This window comes from Carlito syrichta, unplaced genomic scaffold (assembly GCF_000164805.1).
Source record: "Carlito syrichta isolate Samal-C Ts95f unplaced genomic scaffold, Tarsius_syrichta-2.0.1 Scaffold301813, whole genome shotgun sequence".
NCBI lineage: Eukaryota > Metazoa > Chordata > Mammalia > Primates > Tarsiidae > Carlito > Carlito syrichta.
In genome coordinates, this window is record NW_007245909.1 from 250061 (window position 1) to 268625 (window position 18565).

At 39.3% G+C, this 18565-nt stretch overlaps 1 protein-coding gene and 1 pseudogene across 3 annotated transcripts in view; both read right to left on the minus strand.

Moving 5' to 3' along the window:
- MFSD14B (major facilitator superfamily domain containing 14B) overlaps nucleotides 1-18565 on the minus strand; it is a 55612-nt gene that overhangs the window by 30798 nt on the left and 6249 nt on the right. The window lies entirely within an intron of this gene.
- LOC103257597 lies at nucleotides 12822-13008 on the minus strand (annotated as a pseudogene).

Sequence of the window (18565 nt, forward strand, 5' to 3'; positions counted from 1 at the left end):
TCAGGCAATCCACTCACCTCAGCCTCCCAAAGGCGCGGGATTACAGGCTGAGCCACCGAGCCCGGCTCAGATTTTTTTTTTAAGATATGGGGTACAATTCAAGTTAGGTAAACAAATGTTCATTATGCAGGTACCCTTGTTGATGAAGTGTGCCCCCTCCCCTGGCAGTTTCCCGATACTGCCGATCCCTTTCTTATAGTATTACGATAATTGTTCAAGGCCCGCTTATAAATGAGAACATATGGTACTTTGTTCTTGGTTTCTGTGATAGATCACTGAATATGATTGATTCTAAATCCATCCAAGTTGGTATGAAATCCATATGTTTGCCCTTCTTTATAGCTGCATAATATTCCATTGTGTACATGTACCACATTTTTTTAATTCAGTCCAGCTTCGATGGACAGCATGGCTGCTTCCATGTTTTTGCTACTGTGAACAGAGCACAGCAGATTTTTTTAAAGAACCGCCCCCCCAGCCAGGATCGGTGGCTCAGCCTGTAATCCCGCACTTTGGGAGGCCGAGGTGAGTGGACTGCCTGAACCCGTGGGTTCAAGACCCACCTGGGCAACTTGACGAGACCTCATCTCTACAATAAATCAAAAATTAGCTGGGCATGGTAGCGCGCGCCTGTAGTTCCAGCTACTTGGAAGGCTGAGGCGGAAGGATCGCCAGAGCCCAGTAGGTTGAGGTTGCGGTGGCCAGCCACTGCACTCCAGTCTGGGCAACAGAGTGAGACTCCAACTCAAAAAATAAAATAAAAAAAAGATTAGACATAGCTAAAGAGAGAATTACCAAATACAAAAGTAGGCTGTCTTAGTTCATTTTGTGCTGCTTTAAAATAATACCTGAGATTGGGTGGTTTAAAATGAATACAAATGTATTGGCTTACGGTTCTGGAGGCTGGGAAGTCCAACATCAATGCAACAGTTTCTGGCAAGGGGCTTCTTACTGTGTCATTACATGTCAGAAGGAAAAGAGAGGGCAAGAGGGAACCAAACTCACCCTTTTGTAATGGCATTAATCCTACCCATGAGGGATTAGCCCTCATGTTCTAATCATCTCTTAAAGGTCCTATCTCTTAATACTGTTACAATGGCAATTAAATTTCATCATGAGTTTTAGGAGGGACAAACATCAAAACATAGCAAAAGCCAAAAGCAGCTATTCAGAATGCAGCATGGAAAGACAAAAATAATTTTAAAAAGAGTAAGACACAGAGAATCTAATAAGAAAGTCTGACACAAGTGCAACTAAACTTGTCCTATAAGGAGAATGAGGCAGAGGTAACAGTTTCAGAGGCAATGGCTGAAAATGTACCAGAAACAATAAAAGACATCATTGCAGAGATTAAAATAGCCTAACAAATTCTAAGCAGTATAAAAAGAAATCCACACTCACAATGAAATAAAAACTGCAGAAAACCAAAGGCAAACTTTTAAAAGCCGCCAGAGAAATAAAAACAGATCTCCTTCAAAGGAGCAACAGTTCCATTAATAAACAGCTTCTTAACTGCAACAATGGAACCCAGACAAAAAACACACTATTACCAATTTAATGAGGAAAACAAAACAACTGCCACCCTAAAAATTCTATACTCACCTGAAATGTTCTTCCAGAACAAAGGTAAACATAATTTTTTGACTCAGCAGAAACTGTAAGAGTTCATGAACTTACAGACTACAGCTAAGTAAACTATTAAAAATATACTTCTAAACTGGGTGTGATGGCTCATGCCTGTAATCCCAGCACTTTGGGAAGCAGAGGCAAGAGGACTGCCTGAGTCCAGGGGTTCAAGAGCAGCCTGAGCAACTTGGCGAGACCTCATCTCTACAATAAATCAAAAGAATTAGCCAGGTGTGGTAGCATGCACCTGTAGTTCCAGCTACTTGGAAGGCTGAGGCAGAAGGGATCACCTGAGCCCTGCGGTAGCTGTGAGCATGCCCACTGCACTCCAACCTGGGCAGCAGAGTAGAGACCCTGACACACAAAAAATACACACACACTCTAGGTAACATAGCAAGACCTCAGCACTACAAAAAATTTAAATATTAGCCAGGCATGGTGACATGTGCTTGTAGTCCCCAGCTACTTAGTAGGCTGAGACAGAAGGATCACCTGAACCCAGCAGGTCAAGGCTGCAGTAAGCTGTGATCATGCCACTGCATACCAGCCTGAACAATAGAATGAGACTCCCAACTAAAAATTATAAATAATAAAATACATACACATACTTCTGGAAAAAGGAAAATAATCCAGATGCAAGATCAGAGATATAAAATGAAATACTGAACAAAGAAAACAGTAAACACAAATGAAAAGTGAGGCTATAAAACAAAAATCATGAGTCTTATGGGCTCTATTCTCAACTGTACAGAATTATAATACTTGACAATATTAGCATAAGTCAGGAAAGCAAATTTAAAGTGTTCTACAGTGTTTTTATTATCTTGGATGAAGGTAGATTAATGTAAGGCCAGGCATGGTAGCTCACATCTGTATCCTAGCACTTTGAGAGGCTTAGGTGGGAGGATCACTTGAGCTCAGGAGCTCGAGACCAAACTACTAGCCAGCACAGTGATGCCCTGACTCTAAAAATAATAATAATAATGTGTGTGTGTGTGTGTGTGTGTGTGTGTGTGTGAGTATGATGGCATATGCCTATAGGCCCAACCATGCAGCAGGCTTAGGCAGGAAGATTGCCTAAACCCAGGAATTTGAGGTTGCAGTGCACTCCAGCATGGGTAACAAAGTGAAACATGGTATCAAAAAAAAAAAAATCAATTTATGTAAGACTTTGATAAGTTGTCATGTAGACAATGTCATGGTAAACACAAAAATGACAGGAATAGAGTAGGAAATTCTGATCTAATGGGAGAAAAAAAATTAGAATGATTAAAAAAAGACTCAATGCAAAAAGGAGGCAAAAAGGGAAGAAAAACTGAGAACGGTGCTACAGAGAACAAAATAGTATGGTAACTGAATTCAAACCAACTAAACTGTTAAAAGGCAAAGTAGTGTTCTTTAAAACCAAATTTTAAAAAGGATATGGGACCAAAAAATATTACATATCCCTGGTGGAAACCTAAGTTAATACAATCACTTTGAAAAACTAGCAAAATCTTAACTAAAGTTGTACATACCTATGATCCAGCAATATTTAATCACAAAAGAAATCATGTACATGAATATAATAAGTATAAGAATGTTTACATTTTTCAAACAATGAAAAACCTGAAAACAACTCAAATGTTCATTAATTAAAAAAATAAAAATAAATTGTTTTAAAATTGCATAACAGAAAAAAAGCAAGTCCCAGAAGACAACATGAGCATTATACCTAATAACATTTTTATAAAGTTCAAAGATAGCCAAAATGAATGATAAATCACTAAGATAGATATGGGCTTATGTATGTAATAATGAGATAACATTTAAAAATAAAAATCAAGTAAATGATAAATACAAAATTCAGAATTGTGGTTACCTCTGTATGGAAGGTAGGGGAAAAGATAGGCAAAGAAGACATAGCTATATATAAATTATTGTCAATGATCTTATTTCACAGGTTATGTGAGAGTTCACAGGTAGTCAACACATGTCTTATAAAAATTAAAGAAATAAAAAACCAAATTTAAAAACAAACTAAGAAGTTCATGGATGAACCAATGATATGTACGCATCATGTACAAATGGTTGTGGTAAATTTTATGCATCTAAGGTCCTATAACTGAAAAAGAAAGGGGAAAAGATAATATTGAAAAAACAATTATCTCTTGTCTTTAGACAGGTGGTAACAAAACAGTTCATCTCCATGGGCTTTTTTTTTTTTGAGTTGGAGTCTCACTCTGTCACCCAGACTGGAGTGCAGTGGCCGCTTCCGGCCACCGCAGCCTCAACCTGCTGGGCTCCGGCGATCCTTCCGCCTCAGCCTTCCGAGTAGCCAGAATTACAGGCGCGCGCTACCACGCCCGGCTAATTTTCTGATTTTATTGTAGAGATGAGGTCTCGCTGCCCAGGCAGGTCTCGAACCCGCGGGCTCAGGCAATCCACCCACCTCAGCCTCCCAAAGGCGCGGGATTACAGGCTGAGCCACCGAGCCTGGCTTCCATGGGCTTTTTTAAAAGACATTACAAATCAATATCTCTCATGAACATACAAAATATCAGCAAATTGAATCTAACAATATATAAAATGAATTATATACCATGACCAAGTAAGATTTATCCTGGGTATGCAAGGCTGATTAAACACTTGAAAATCAATTAATATAATCAAAAGATAAAGAAGAAAAAATCACGTGATCATACCAATAGAGAAAGAGCCTTTAACAAAATCCAACACCCATTCACAATAAAAACTCAGCAAACTAGGAGTAGCAGGGAACTTCCTCAACTTGATAAAGGATATCTTCAAAAAACCTAGAGCTAACATCACCCTTAATGGGGAAAACTAGAATCTTTCCCACTACGATCAGGAATAAGGCAAGTATGTCACCATTTCAATGCACTCCTTTTCAACATCATACTGGAAGTCCTACCTAACATAAGATGACAAGAAAATAAGATAAAAGGCATTCAGATGGGGTGGAGAATAAAAGTGTCTTTGTTCACAGAAGACATGTATATGTAGAAAATTTAAAAATATAAAATAAAGACCAAAAAACTTCTGGAACTAATAAGCAATTACAGCAAGGTTGTAGGACACAAGGTAAATATATAAAAGTGTTTCCCTATAAAACAGTAATGAACAAGTGGACTATGAAATTGAAAACATAATACCATTTACATTAGTACCCCAAAAGAACACTCAAGTATAAATCTAACAAAATATGAGAAAAACGACAAAACTAATTAAAGAAATCAAATAACTGAATAAATGGAGTGATAGTCCATGTTCAAGGATAAAAAGACTCAATACTGTCAAGATGTCAGTTTTTCAAAGAAATCCCAATCAAAATCCCAGCAAGTAATTTTGTAGACTTTGACAAAATGATTCTGGAGTTTATGAGGAGAGGCATAAGACCCAAGAGAGCCAACACAATATTCAGGAAGAAGAGCACAGTTGGGAACTAACACTAACTTGACTTCAAAACTTACTATAAATCAAGAGTAATCAAGACAATGTGGTGTTGGTGAAAGAACAGACAGACAGATTGGTGGAACAAAATAAACCAAGAGTAAACCCACATAAATACAAGTCAACTGATCTTTGGCAAATGAGTAAAAGCAATACAGTGGAGAAAAAGCTGATCTTTTCAATGAATGGTGCTGAGACAGGAGACAGCTAGAGAAAGGCTAGGCAAGCAGACAGGACAGATTCTCAGGTAGCAAACTTCTGGCAGGCCTCTCAGGCTCAGCGTTGGTAAACAACCTCCCTGCCAGACTCCCAAGCAAGAGCTTAAGAACTCACCAATCAGCTCACCATTGGGGTCGACCTCCTGCCCGTCGGGCCTTAGTACTGACCAATCAGAACAGCTAGTGCCGACCAATCAGCTCCCAACTGGCTTGGGCTTAGGGCTATATTAGCACCCGGTTTAGTCCACAGACTGGCAACCTCTTCCGGTCCCCGCCCACGGTGGGAGCTTTACGGTCCTCTCAATAAATCCTGCTTTCTCACTCTCGGGCTGTCCGAGTCCCTCATTCCTCCTGGGCCCGAGACAAGAACCTCGACCTGAATTGCTGCGGAAGACTGTCAGAGCCAAAAAGCCGCGCACACCAGAGGCTGGCTTGCCAGCTGATGGAGCCGGCTGAACCACAGGGGCTGCTGGAAGAGGGTGAGACTCCGAAGTTGAGGCGCCCTGGGGGCCGGGCTTGCCAGTACGCCGAACCAGCAACACTCTCAGAGCTTGGCTTGTCAGCCCATCAGAGCCAACACTTCCAGGGCTAGGCTTGCCAGCCCCTCGAGACAACCCTCTCCAGGGCTTGGCTGGCCGACTCATTGAGACAATACTCTCGAAGCCCCCGGCTGACCTGAAAAATCCACATCTGTGCTAGAACTGGACATCCACATGAAAAAGTGAATCTAGACATGGACCTTACATCCGTCGTCATAATTAACTCAAGATGGATCACAGACCTAAATATAAAACCCAAACTATAAAACTCAAGAAAAATCACATAGGAGAAAAATCTAGATGACTTTGGGTTTTGCCATGACTTTTTAGATATGATACCAAAAGCATAATCCATGAAATACAGAATCAATAAGCTGAAATTCACTAAAATTAAAAATTGCTGCTCTACAAAAGACACTATCAAAAGATTGAAAAGACAATCCACAGACTGAGAGAAAATATCTGCAAAAGATGTATCTGATAAAGGAGAGTTACCTAAATTTTACAAAGAATTATTAAGATTCAACAATAAAAAAAACTAACAACCTGGTTAAAAAATTAGTCAAAGACCTTAAAAGATACTTCAACAAAGACATACAGATGACAATAAGCATGTGAAAGACACAGCACATCATGTGTCATCAGACAAATGCAAGTTAAAAAAATGAGATACCACTACATATCAACTAGAATGGACAAAATCCAGGATATCAACAGCACCAAATGCTGATAAGAAAGTGGAGAAACAAAAACTCGCATTCTATTCCTTTAGGGCAATGCACGACATTCTCATTCATTGATAGTGTAAATACAAAGTGGTTCAGCCACTTTGAAAGACAATTATGGTGGTTTCTTACAAAACTAAACATACTCTTAACCCAGCAATCATACTCCTTGTTATTTACCCAAAGGAGCTGCAAACTTATATCCACATAGAAACCTGCACATAGATGTTTACAGCAGCTTTTGGAAGCAACTAAGATGTCCTTGTAAGCAACCAAGGTGTCCTTTAGTAGTAGGTAAATAATTTTTTTTTGTAATTGTGGCATATTCAAGCTATCACTAAAAAGAAATGAGCTATCAAGACATTAAAAGACATAGAGGAACCCTAAAAGTACATTGCTAAGTGATTTCAAATACATGATATTCTGGAAAAGGCAAAACTGAAGACAATAAAAAAAGATCAGTGGTTGTCAGGGGTTGGGAATGAGAGAGGGTTGAACAGAGAATTTTTAGGGTAATGAAAGTGTTTTGTATGATACTCTAATGGTGGATATATTCATTATACATTTATCAAAACTAATAGAATGTGGAACACCAAGAGTGAATCCTAATATAAACGATGGAATTTGGGTGATAACTATGTGGGTGTTAATAATGTAGGTTCACCAGTTATAACAAATGTACCACACCAGTTAGGGGATGTCAGTAGTGGAGGAGGCCACCTATGTGCGCAGGCAGGGGATATATAGGAAATATCTGCACCTTTTTCTCAATTTTGCTGTGAACCCAAAACTGCTCTAAACAAAAAGTCTTAGAAAAATAAAATTAAAATCCACTCACAAATTTCTCGCTTTCCTTTCCACTCACCTTTCCTTTTACAACATTATTTTTAAGGTTTAGACAAGTCTGAGCTCTCAGCTATTAATATTTGAACTCTACTTGCCTGTACTGAAGAAAAAGAAAGCAAATAAAGGACACTAAATATCTCAACTAAAATATCAAAGTTCTCAGAAAAAATCTTCCAAAAACATAAAATGTTATAGGCTACAGAGACAGGAATTTTCTTTAAAGAAAAAATAATACAAAATAAGATCAGAACTGTTTCATAACTTAATTTGTCACATGCATTACAAAAATATGATGAATTACAAAACACAAGAGTTAGCTCTTGTAATGTTTCTCTGATCATGGGTATGCCAGCTATGAATCCACTGACTCTCAGCCCCACGTTTTCCCCTCTACACTCTACTCTGTCAGACTAAAGCTAAGATCCTACAAACATTTCTCAGGCTCCCCTTATCCACTAGCTTCCTCTTGGTTTCTGTCAGTGGAAAAAAACATTGAAGGAGTGCTGGTAAACACTACACCAACAACTCCAGGGGTGCCCTCATGTTATCAAAGGGGCAGTAGTGCTGGTTCTTCCCTGTCCCCTCCTCTGTCTTCACCCTCCCAACCTCAGACTTCCCCATAACAATTCTACACAAAAAATGATACAATATGCATTCCCTTTGGGCAGGTTATACAGAACAGGAATGAGAAACAATCACATTAATTTGGCAAAACCATAACCATGGATGAATGGCAGATTATGCACTTATTGATCTGTACATTAAACTAAATAGATCTAATGGAACTTCTGGCAGTAGGAACCATTTTCTGGGCAATCAAGCCACCATGCAGGTAATTCCTTTAAAAATGTTTAATCATGCTTTTTAAAACTTTTCTACTATTTCCTATGCCCCCTCCCCCCCAAAAAGGAAAAAGTGCAATCTTATTGGAGCAAGTCAATAATGTTTTCAAAGGCTAACCTAAATAAAGCAGATATAAAGAAACCAGTAATAATATTCTACGCAGACTTATGATAAATTTTAAAAGCCAAACTAATGTAACTAATTTAACTACAAAAGACAATCATTACCTGAATAATCCCAGTGATAAAAAAAATCTGTTAAATATCTCAGACAAGATGAAAGTTTTCGTCTTTAACATCTCCTTCTCCAAAAAAAGGCTCAAGGAAGATATCTCCGTTAACTATTCTTGGGAAGGACTATAGCAAACATAAAATAGCATTTACTTATCCACCACTTTTTAAAAAGTAACGAAAGCCGTGAGAATTGAACTGTCCTCCAGTACAAGGCTTAGAAATGTCTGCACGAGCCCGAGTCCGCGAAAGGGGGGCACACCGCTCATCCCTTTCTTCCAGCAGAGACGGAGATCCACCTGTGGACCTGAGCTCGCTCTTGTTAAGCTGCTGCCAGGGTTCACCACGCTGGGTTTCAGACAAGAGGAGGAACAAAGGAGTGAGCAAAAAAAATTCAAGTGGAACTTAAAAGATTTACAAGAGAACAAACAATTCAAAGCCTGAGGAGACCAACTAGGTTGATAAATAAAATCATGCTAATGGTAGCAAATGATAAAGTGACCATCATGCTAATGGCAGCAAATGATAAAGAGAGATCAGTAAAAATTTAATTTGCGGACAATAAAAGTCTATAAGGTCGGTAGACCTGACTGAGGTTAAATAAAGGAGTTACTTTTTGGAGAATCAAATGACACATGAGAGCATCATGCGGAACCTAAGCAGGCAGAACTGCTGTGCTAACATCCAGGGTTTATAGGAAGAAAAGCCTATTATTTATTTATTTATTTATTACTTTAAAGATAGGGGGCACAATTCGGGATTGGGTATGCAGGTGGTCATGGACAGGTAAAGTCTGGGCTTCCCTTTGGTCTCCACTTTGCCTGGTTTGAGATCAGGTACCCTTGTCGAGGTTGGGTTCCCCTCACCCATCACACTCACCCCACCCCCACTCCAGCAGTCTCCTGCTCCTGCCAATCCCTTTCTTATAGTATTACAGTTGATGTTCAGTGTCCACTTGTGGGTTAGAACATGTGGTACTCTGTTCTTTGTTTCTGTGATGGATCACTGAGTACGACTGACTCTAAATCCATCCAAGTTGCTGCAAAATCCATATGGTTGTCCTTCTTTATGGTTGTGTAATATTCCATTGTGTATATGTACCACATTTTTTTATCCAGTCTGGTTTCGATGAGCAACATGGTTCCATGTTTTTGCTATTTTGAATAGTATTGCAATAAACATGTGTGTGCAGGTATTAAAAAAAAAAAGAAATATCTGCATGTATATAAACACAGACCTACATATTACATACAAATAAATACACAAACACACAGCTGTACAGCATTCCTGGAAAGCCAAGAATAGTGAAGCACTTCTGAATGATATAAAGCAGATGAGAAAAGGCCAACAGCAAAATTTGAAGGAGATGAAGAAAGTGAAAAAAGGTCTCTGAAGAAGTGAATTTTCTAGAACCTGAAAAGAATCCTCCCATATCAGAAGAGTAGGAGAAAACAGCCATAAGTGAATGGGATATTAAAAGCCTACAAAATAAGCTCCCTGGTATCTTGCTCTTAAAGCTGCTGACCTCCACATTGGGCCCCAAGACAACAATCACAAGCATAGTTCTCTGAAACTGCAGAACTTCTCAGTGGGATACTTACAGAACTGAATGGGATGAGACTCAGAAAGCCAGATCTCAAAACGTGGGACAGGAATTACCATGTCGTGATTTGGCTAAGTAGATAGTAGCTGCAGTTGTAGAAGGAGCATGTATTCCCAACTAACCAATTCACTCTCACCCCATTTCTCATATTTGCATTATTTGCCTTGCATTTGTTTTCACAATCTCTGGTCTACATGTTCACTTGTAAATAAAAACAGATATACAAAATTCAACAAAAAATTTTGAGAACATCCACTGAAAGGCAAAAAAAAAAAAAAGGAAAAGATAATCTACCCCACCTCTAACAATCTAGTTATAGTAGGAAACAGAAGCAAGCCTTAAATTAACTATAAGTCTTCTCCAATAAACACAAGAAGATGCTGCATGCCTTAAAATCAATGCACTACACAGAGGCCCTGCACCAGACAAAGCAACATAGAAGAAGAAAGTCTCTATAAGAGTTCATTACAGAAGAAAACACAGAAATACATAATGGAGAAGAAGAGCATCATAGTGAAGAAACTCAGGGTATATCTGAACACTTGACTGTATGAGATATAACAATGTATTGTGGTGTTTACAAATACAGAATTTAGGCCGGGTTCAGTGGCTCAGCGGCTCAGCCTGTAATCCCGCGCTTTGGGAGGCCGAGGTGAGTGAACTGCCTGAGCACACAGGTTCGAGACCCGCCTGGGCAACTCGGCGAGACCTCATCTCTACAATTATAAATCAAAACAAAACAAAATACAGAATTTAGCTACATAATAACGATAATTCAATGGTAGAAGATAAATACAACTCTCTGAATGGATGATAGAACTCGTAGGCAAAAAGTATCAATGATTATATCAAAGATAGCAAACATAGCAAAGATAGCCTACCACAGAGAATACCTATTCTTTTTAAGGTCATATAAATATATATTAGAACCAAACATAAATACTAGAACATAACATAAGCTTCAACAGAACTGAAATAAAAGAGCTGATATTGTTTTTTTTGTTGTTGTTGTTGTTTGAGTTGGAGTCTCACTCTGTCACCCAGACTGGAGTGCAGTGGCCGCTCCCGGCCACCGCAGCCTCGACCTGCTGAGCTCCGGTGATCCTTCCACCCCAGCCTTCCGAGTAGCTGGAACTACAGGTGCGCTCTACCACACCCGGCTGATTTATGGTAGAGATGAGGTCTCGCCTGCCCAGGCAGGTCTCAAACCCGCCGGCTCAGGCAATCCACTCACCTCAGCCTCCCAAAAGCGCGGGATTACAGGCTGAGCCACCGAGCCCGGCTTGAGCTGATATTGTTAATAACATCTTCTGTCATTACACAACTAAACTAGGAAAATCAGCCAGGCTCGGTGGCTCAGCCTGTAATCCCGTGCCTTTGGGAGGCTGAGGTGAGTGGATTGCCTGAGCCCACAGGTTCAAGACCTGCCTGGACAACTTGGCGAGACCTCATCTCTACAATAAATCAAAAATCAGCTGGGCATGGTAGCGCGCACCTGTAGTTCCAGCTACTTGGAAGGCTGAGGCGGAAGGATCACCGAGCCCAGCAGGTCAAGGCTGCGGTGGCCGGGAGCGGCCACTGCATTCCAGTCTGAGCGACAGACTGAGACTCCAACTCAAAAAAATAAATAAATAAAATAAACTAGGAAAATCTCCAAAAGTGTAAAAATCAGACAATACATTTCCAATAACCAACAGGTTAAAGACATAACCACATGGAAAAATTTTTTTTTAAAAGGAATGAATTAAATGACAATAATACACAATATGTCAAAACTTGAGGGTTTTATGGCGTCTATACTTAGAAATTTAAAGTCTTAAATACATATAACTGAAAATACACCCAAAAAAGGCTGAATAATCGTGTTTTCAGCTTCCATATAAAGAAAACTACTAAAAGAACAGCAAGTCCAAACCAAAGAAATATGGAAACAATTTTATTTAAAAAGAAGTCAATGAAATAAAATCTAAACATTTAATAGACAAAGTCAAATATAACTCCTTTAAAAAGATTAACAAAATTGATAAACTCCTAGCAAGATTAACTTTAAAAAATAATAAATTATCAATATCAAGAATGAAGATATTATGAACAATACTTTATGCCAATGCTGGATTCTTTTGTGCTTGCTGACGATATCCCTTAAAAAGCACAACTTACCAAAACAGACATTGGAAGAATTAGAAAAGCTAAATAGTCATATCTAATTTTTTAAAATTGAATGTTACCAAAAATCTTTGCTTAAAAAAAATTCAGGCCCGCTGATACTCTTCCAAACATGTGAAGAAGAAATACCAGCAATCTCATTCAAACTTTTCCAGAGAACAGAAAGAAGGTGACACTTTCCAAATTCATTTTTCTAAGGCCAACAAAACTTTAATTACATAGCATAATGAGAATGTTACAAGAAAATTAAATACAGTACCAATCTATCTTATGAACACAAATGCAAAGACACTAACAAAACGCTAGTAAATAATATCCTGCTATATATATCTTTTTAACCAAAAAATCTTTATTTTAGCCTTCAAAGAAGAATTCTTCGTTTTTTTCCAGGATAATCATGATTAATTTACAAAAATGGGTATACGTCTTCAAAGCATTTCCCCTTAATGGAAAACTTAGCTTAGGATCAAATATTTAAAAGGTAAAAAAACAAAACAAAACAAAACAAAACACTACTATTTTGCTGCCACTGTGAGACAAAACTGAATCTAGCGTAAGTCAGGGAAACCCATTCACACTTCAGGTCCTTCTCCTCCAGGAACCAGCATTGGTATATTATTTCCATTCAGCAAACTCTGATCCAATTTAGTAACCCTTCTTCCTTCGGTGGGACTTCAAGCTCAGATGCATCTCCAGTACCACACTGACAAAGTCACCAGATGCTAGAAGAGTGCCAACAATGTCCTCATCACTCTTCATCATGACATGAGTTCTGACCCTACACGTCTGTCGACAAGCTCTAGCGGCAGCAGCTGTGACAGGCGGTAGCCGCGTTAGCCCCCAGGGCGACACCAGAAGTCAATTTTTTTTTAATCACATCTCTGTGTGTAGGTTTTATCTAGGAGTGTAAAGATGTTTTAATATTCAAAGATCAATTTACTATATTAGGTAAAGAAAAAATATAATTATCTGGATATATACAAAAACTTCATTTGATAAAATTTAACACCCATTCATGATAATTCTAAACAAAATAAGAAAAGAAGGCCACATATCCTTTCTCTGACAGAGTAGCTACAAAAACAAATCTATAGCAAGCATCATACTTAGTGGCAAATTTGAAATTGCTTTCCCCCAGAGATCAACTATGAGATAAGGTTGCCTACTATCATGGCTTCTTTTCAACATAGGACTAGATGTCACAGACAAGTGCAGTAAGACAAAAAAAAAAAAAAAAAACCAAAAGGAGAAAAAAGAATTAAAACTGTCATTATTCACAATAAATAAGAATGTATATGCCAAAATCTACACATAAACTATAGAATTAATAAGTGAATTTAGCAAATCACCAGATGGAAGGTCAGTACACAAAAATAAAGTTTGATATACCAGCATCAAACAAATAGTAAATAAAACTTTTAAAATATTACTTGGCCAGGCATGGTGACTCATGCCTTTAATTCCAGCACTTGGGGAGGCAAAGACAAACAGATTGCTTGAGTCCAGAAGTTCGCAACTAGCCTGGGCAACATAGCAAAACCTTGTCTCTACAAAAAGAATCAAAAAATTAGCCAGGTCTAGTGGTGTGGACCTGTAGTCCTAGCTACTCAGGATGCTGAAGTGGAAGAATTGCCTGAGCCAAGGAGGTCGAGGCTGCTGTGAGCTATGATCAGGCCACTGTACTCCAATATGGGCAACAAAGTAAGACCACAACTCAAAATAAAAAATAATAATAAAATTAATAAAATCATATTACTTCCAATAGGCTCAAAAAAACATCAAATACCTAAAATAAATCTAAAGACAAATCTCTGCATGGAGAAATATAAAACATTATTCAAGGAAATTTTAAAGACTAAATAAAAGAAAGACATTTCACATAGATTAGAAGGCAATATGTCAGTTCTAGTTCTTCCCCAATTACCCTATAGTCATTGCAATAATAATAAAAATTCTCGGCATATTATTTTGTGGATATTAAAGAGCTGACTCTAAATTATATATGAACATTTAAAAAGGGTAGGCCAAGGCAATCCTGAAGAAGAACCATGCTATAGAACTTATACAAGATATCACTACAGAAACTAACATAGGATAGTGTTGGCACAAGGACATATAAATATTATAAACTCATAACTTAGAAACAAAGCTATATGTATATGGATGTCTGATTTATGACAAAGTAGACACAGTACAATGGGGACAGAAGAATTTTTTCAATAGATAATGCTGGTTCAACTTCACGTTTCTATGAAGCCAAAATGAATATTGAGCCCCCTGCCAAACACAATTATCTTTTCTATATGGATGACAGATCTACATGGGATCAATAAACCAATAAAGATTTGGGGTAGAAAAGGGTTTCTTAAGTAAGATTTTTAAAAGAGGACTAACCAGCTGGGCATGATGGTTCACTCCTGCAATCCCAGCACTGTGAAAGGCTGAGGCTAGAGAACTGCTTGAGTCCAGGAGTTTAAGACCAGCTTAGAGGTAACATAGTGAAGACTTGTCTCTAAAAAAAAAAATTTTTAATTAGCTGGACGTGGTGGCACATTCCTGTAGTCCCAGCTACTTGGGAAGCTGAGGCAAATCACCTGAGCCCAGCTTGTGAAGCTGCAGTGAGCCATAATCATACCACTGTACTCCAGCCTGGGCAACAGAGTAAGACCCTGACTCAAAAAAAAAAAACACTAACCATAAGGAAAAATTAATAAATCGAATTACATTTTTAAAATTTAAATTAAAAAGACACTATTCAATGAATAAAAAGGCAATCAAAGGATGAGGAAAATACCAACAACAGTACTTGTGTGTATAAACACACACATATACACACAAAAAACAGCTTGCACTCAGAACTCCTACAAAGAGTAAAAAAAAAAAAAAAGGCAGACAACCCAATTTTTAAAAAAAAGATGAAACATTTGAACTAACATTACACAAAAAGATAATCATGTGGCCAATAAATAATATGTAAAGCAGTTTGACTTCACTGATCATAAGCAATATGCAAGTTACAATATACAATGTACCCACCAGAACTGCTAAAATGAAATTTACATTGTTGGTGAAGATGTAGAGCCTGCCTGGTTGAAGAGTAAACTAGTTCAACCACTCTGGAAAACTTGGGGCAGTACATATTCAAGTCGAACACAACCTGGCAATTTCACTCCTACGTATACACTGCAAGAAACATGAATATATGTCCACTAAAAGGCATACACAAGAAATATCACAACAGCAACACTTGTAATAGGCAAAAACTAGAATCCCAAATGTTCACCAACAATAAGATGAATTTGTGTCAAGTCTCCAAGACCGCCTCTAAGTAATCTGCTAAGAGGACTCACAGGACTCATAAACTGTTACACTTAGTTTATCATAGCTGAAAGACACAAAACAAAATCAGCAAAAGGAAAAGAACATAGGTGAAGTCTGGAGGAAACCAGGTGCATGTTTTCAAGAGCCCTCTCCCAGTGGAGTCACACATGAAACATCTAATACCTCCAGTAATAAGCGGCAACCACATCATGTGAAGTGACTACTAGGAAAGCTCACTGGAGCCTAGGAGTCCAGGATTTTCACTGGTAGGTGGTCTGGTAGGCACACAATGAATGACCACAGTTATAAAAGCTTTAGTTCATGAGAAGAAAAACAGGTATTCACCATAACACTGTTTGGACAAACTGGTACAACACAGTTCAAGGACCCAAACATGCAAACAGTCATAAAATGTTCCAAGAGCTCAATTTCTAGAAGCCTGTCAAGGACCAGTCACAAAAACATGTCGTCCTAGGAACACAAAAGGTTTGAGCAACTCAAGTCTGCTGAGTTAACTCTATCCTACTCAGGATTAAAGAAAATCATGTGGTTATGCAACAACACACTATATAGCAATGAAATGTTGCTACGTACAACATGGTTGAGTCTCATAAACATACTAAGCGAAAAGAGTCAGACAACAGAGTAAACACTATGAGTTCATTTATATACAATTAAACATATACACAGATGTCACATTAGAAATCACAATCAAAATTAATTATGGTTGTTTCTGGGAGGGTGGTGTAATGCTGGATATATGACTGTGCTTACTGAATAAAAATTCATCAAATTGCATACTTAGGATCTGTACATTTTTCTGTACATGTTATATGTCAATTAAAAGCTTATGCATAAAAAAAGTTAAAAAAAAAAGCTTATGCAAAGAATGTTTCTATTTCCTATTTGTTTTTTGTTTGTTTGTTTGTTTGTTTTGGGTTGTTTTTGTTTTGGTTTTGGTTTTTGAGTTGGAGTCTCACTCTGTCACCCAGACTGGAGTGCAATGGCCGCTCCCGGCCACCGCAGCCTCAACCTGCTGGGCTCCGGCGATCCTTCCGCCTCAGCCTTCCGCGTAGCCGGAAATACAGGCATGCGCTACCACGCCCGGCTGATTTTTTTGATTTATTGTCGAGATGAGGTCTCGCTGCCCAGGCGGGTCTCGAACCCAAGGGCTCAGGCGATCCACTCACCTCAGCCTCCCAAAGGCGTTGGATTACAGGCTGAGCCACCAAGCCTGGCTCCTATTTGTTTACTCATGAGGAAACTTTAGGAAAATTTCTTTTTTTTTTCTTGAGTCGGAGTCTCACTCTGTCGCCCAGACTGGAGTGCGGTGGCCGCTCCCAGCCACCGCAGCCTCGACCTGCTGGGCTCCGGCGATCCTTCCGCCTCAGCCTTCCGCGTAGCCGGAATTACAGGCATGCGCTACCACGCCCGGCTGATTTTTTTGATTTATTGTCGAGATGAGGTCTCGCTGCCTAGGCGGGTCTCGAACCCAAGGGCTCAGGCGATCCACTCACCTCAGCCTCCCAAAGGCGTGGGATTACAGGCTGAGCCACCAAGCCCGGCTCCTATTTGTTTAGTCATGAGGAAACTTTAGGAAAATTTCATTCTACACAATCACATTTTCCTAAGATCAAACTCCCAATGCAGTTCAAAATCCATGATTTTTATATTAAAAGCTGTATTTTAAATCAAATATCTATATAAAAAATACTCTTGGACTTCTCACTTTTGACATAACAGTATAAGGAGGTTAACAAATGCTCTCCCAATAAGACGACAACCAGGAGTGACGGCACATACCTGTACTACCAGCACTTTGTGAGGCCGAGGTGGGAGCACGGCGTGAGCCCAGGAGTTCAGACCAGCCTGGGCAACACGGTAAGACCTCATCTCTACAAAGAGTCAAAAAATTAGCTGGGCATGGTGGTGCACACATGTAAGTCCCAGTTACTTGGGTGGGGATCACCTGAGCACGGGAGGTCGAGGCTGCAGTGAGCCACGATCGCACCACTGTACTCCACCGACAGAGTAGCAACAGAGTAAGACCACCCCCAACCCTCCAAATTTTAAAAATAAATAAATAAAGATAGACAAAACAGTCAAAGACAGCCATTTCAGTGCTCTGGAATTCAACCAAAGACATACAACAAACTGAGAGCATTTATTCACTAAGTTAACTAAATTTCAGAAGAAACAGTGAATGTTCAGTTCCGAGCTGCTACCAGCCCTGCAATCCCAGTCCTAGCTCTATAGTATGGCAGTTTAATCTGGGCACTGCAGTTACCTGAGAGTGCTCACTGGATTTGGGTGGGGTGTTGTCAGTTAATGTGGCAAATAGGGAAGGCCAGTGGCAGACTGGTGGACTAGCCAGCAATGCAACAGGCAGTTGTAGGGGTGAGACAGCCATAAGAGGCTCGAAAAGCTCTCTCCACTGGTAGACTGTGCACATGCACATAACAGACTACAGCAGGCTCAAGCCACCACGCATTCCGGGCCAACAGAGGCTGTACTTACTCAGGAGACTTTAAGAGAACCTGGCAGAAAGCAAAAGTCAGGGAAGAACTGAAAATGGCCTGAAGTTAGAATGTATATCCATCTCACATAGATCCATTAGCAGAAAGTAGAAACTTTATTTACTGGCTTGAGGTTTTTAGCCATAATCTCGGAAAAATCTTTGGCTGATTCTGAAATTATGGAGACAGATATCCCAAGGAAGATAAGCATAAAAATACAAACAAGAAAAAAAACTAGCCGGGTTCGGTGGCTCAGCCTGTAATTCTGCACCTTGGGAGGTTGAGGTGAGTGAACTGCCTGAGCCCGCGGGTTCGAGACCTGCCTGTGCAACTTGATGAGACCTCATCTCTACACTAAATCAAAAAATTAGCCGCGCTTGGTAGCACGTGCCTGTAATTCCAGCTACTTGGAAAGCTGTGGCGGAAGGATCGCCAGAGGTCGAGGCTGCGGTGGCCGGGAGCGGCCACTGCACTCCAGT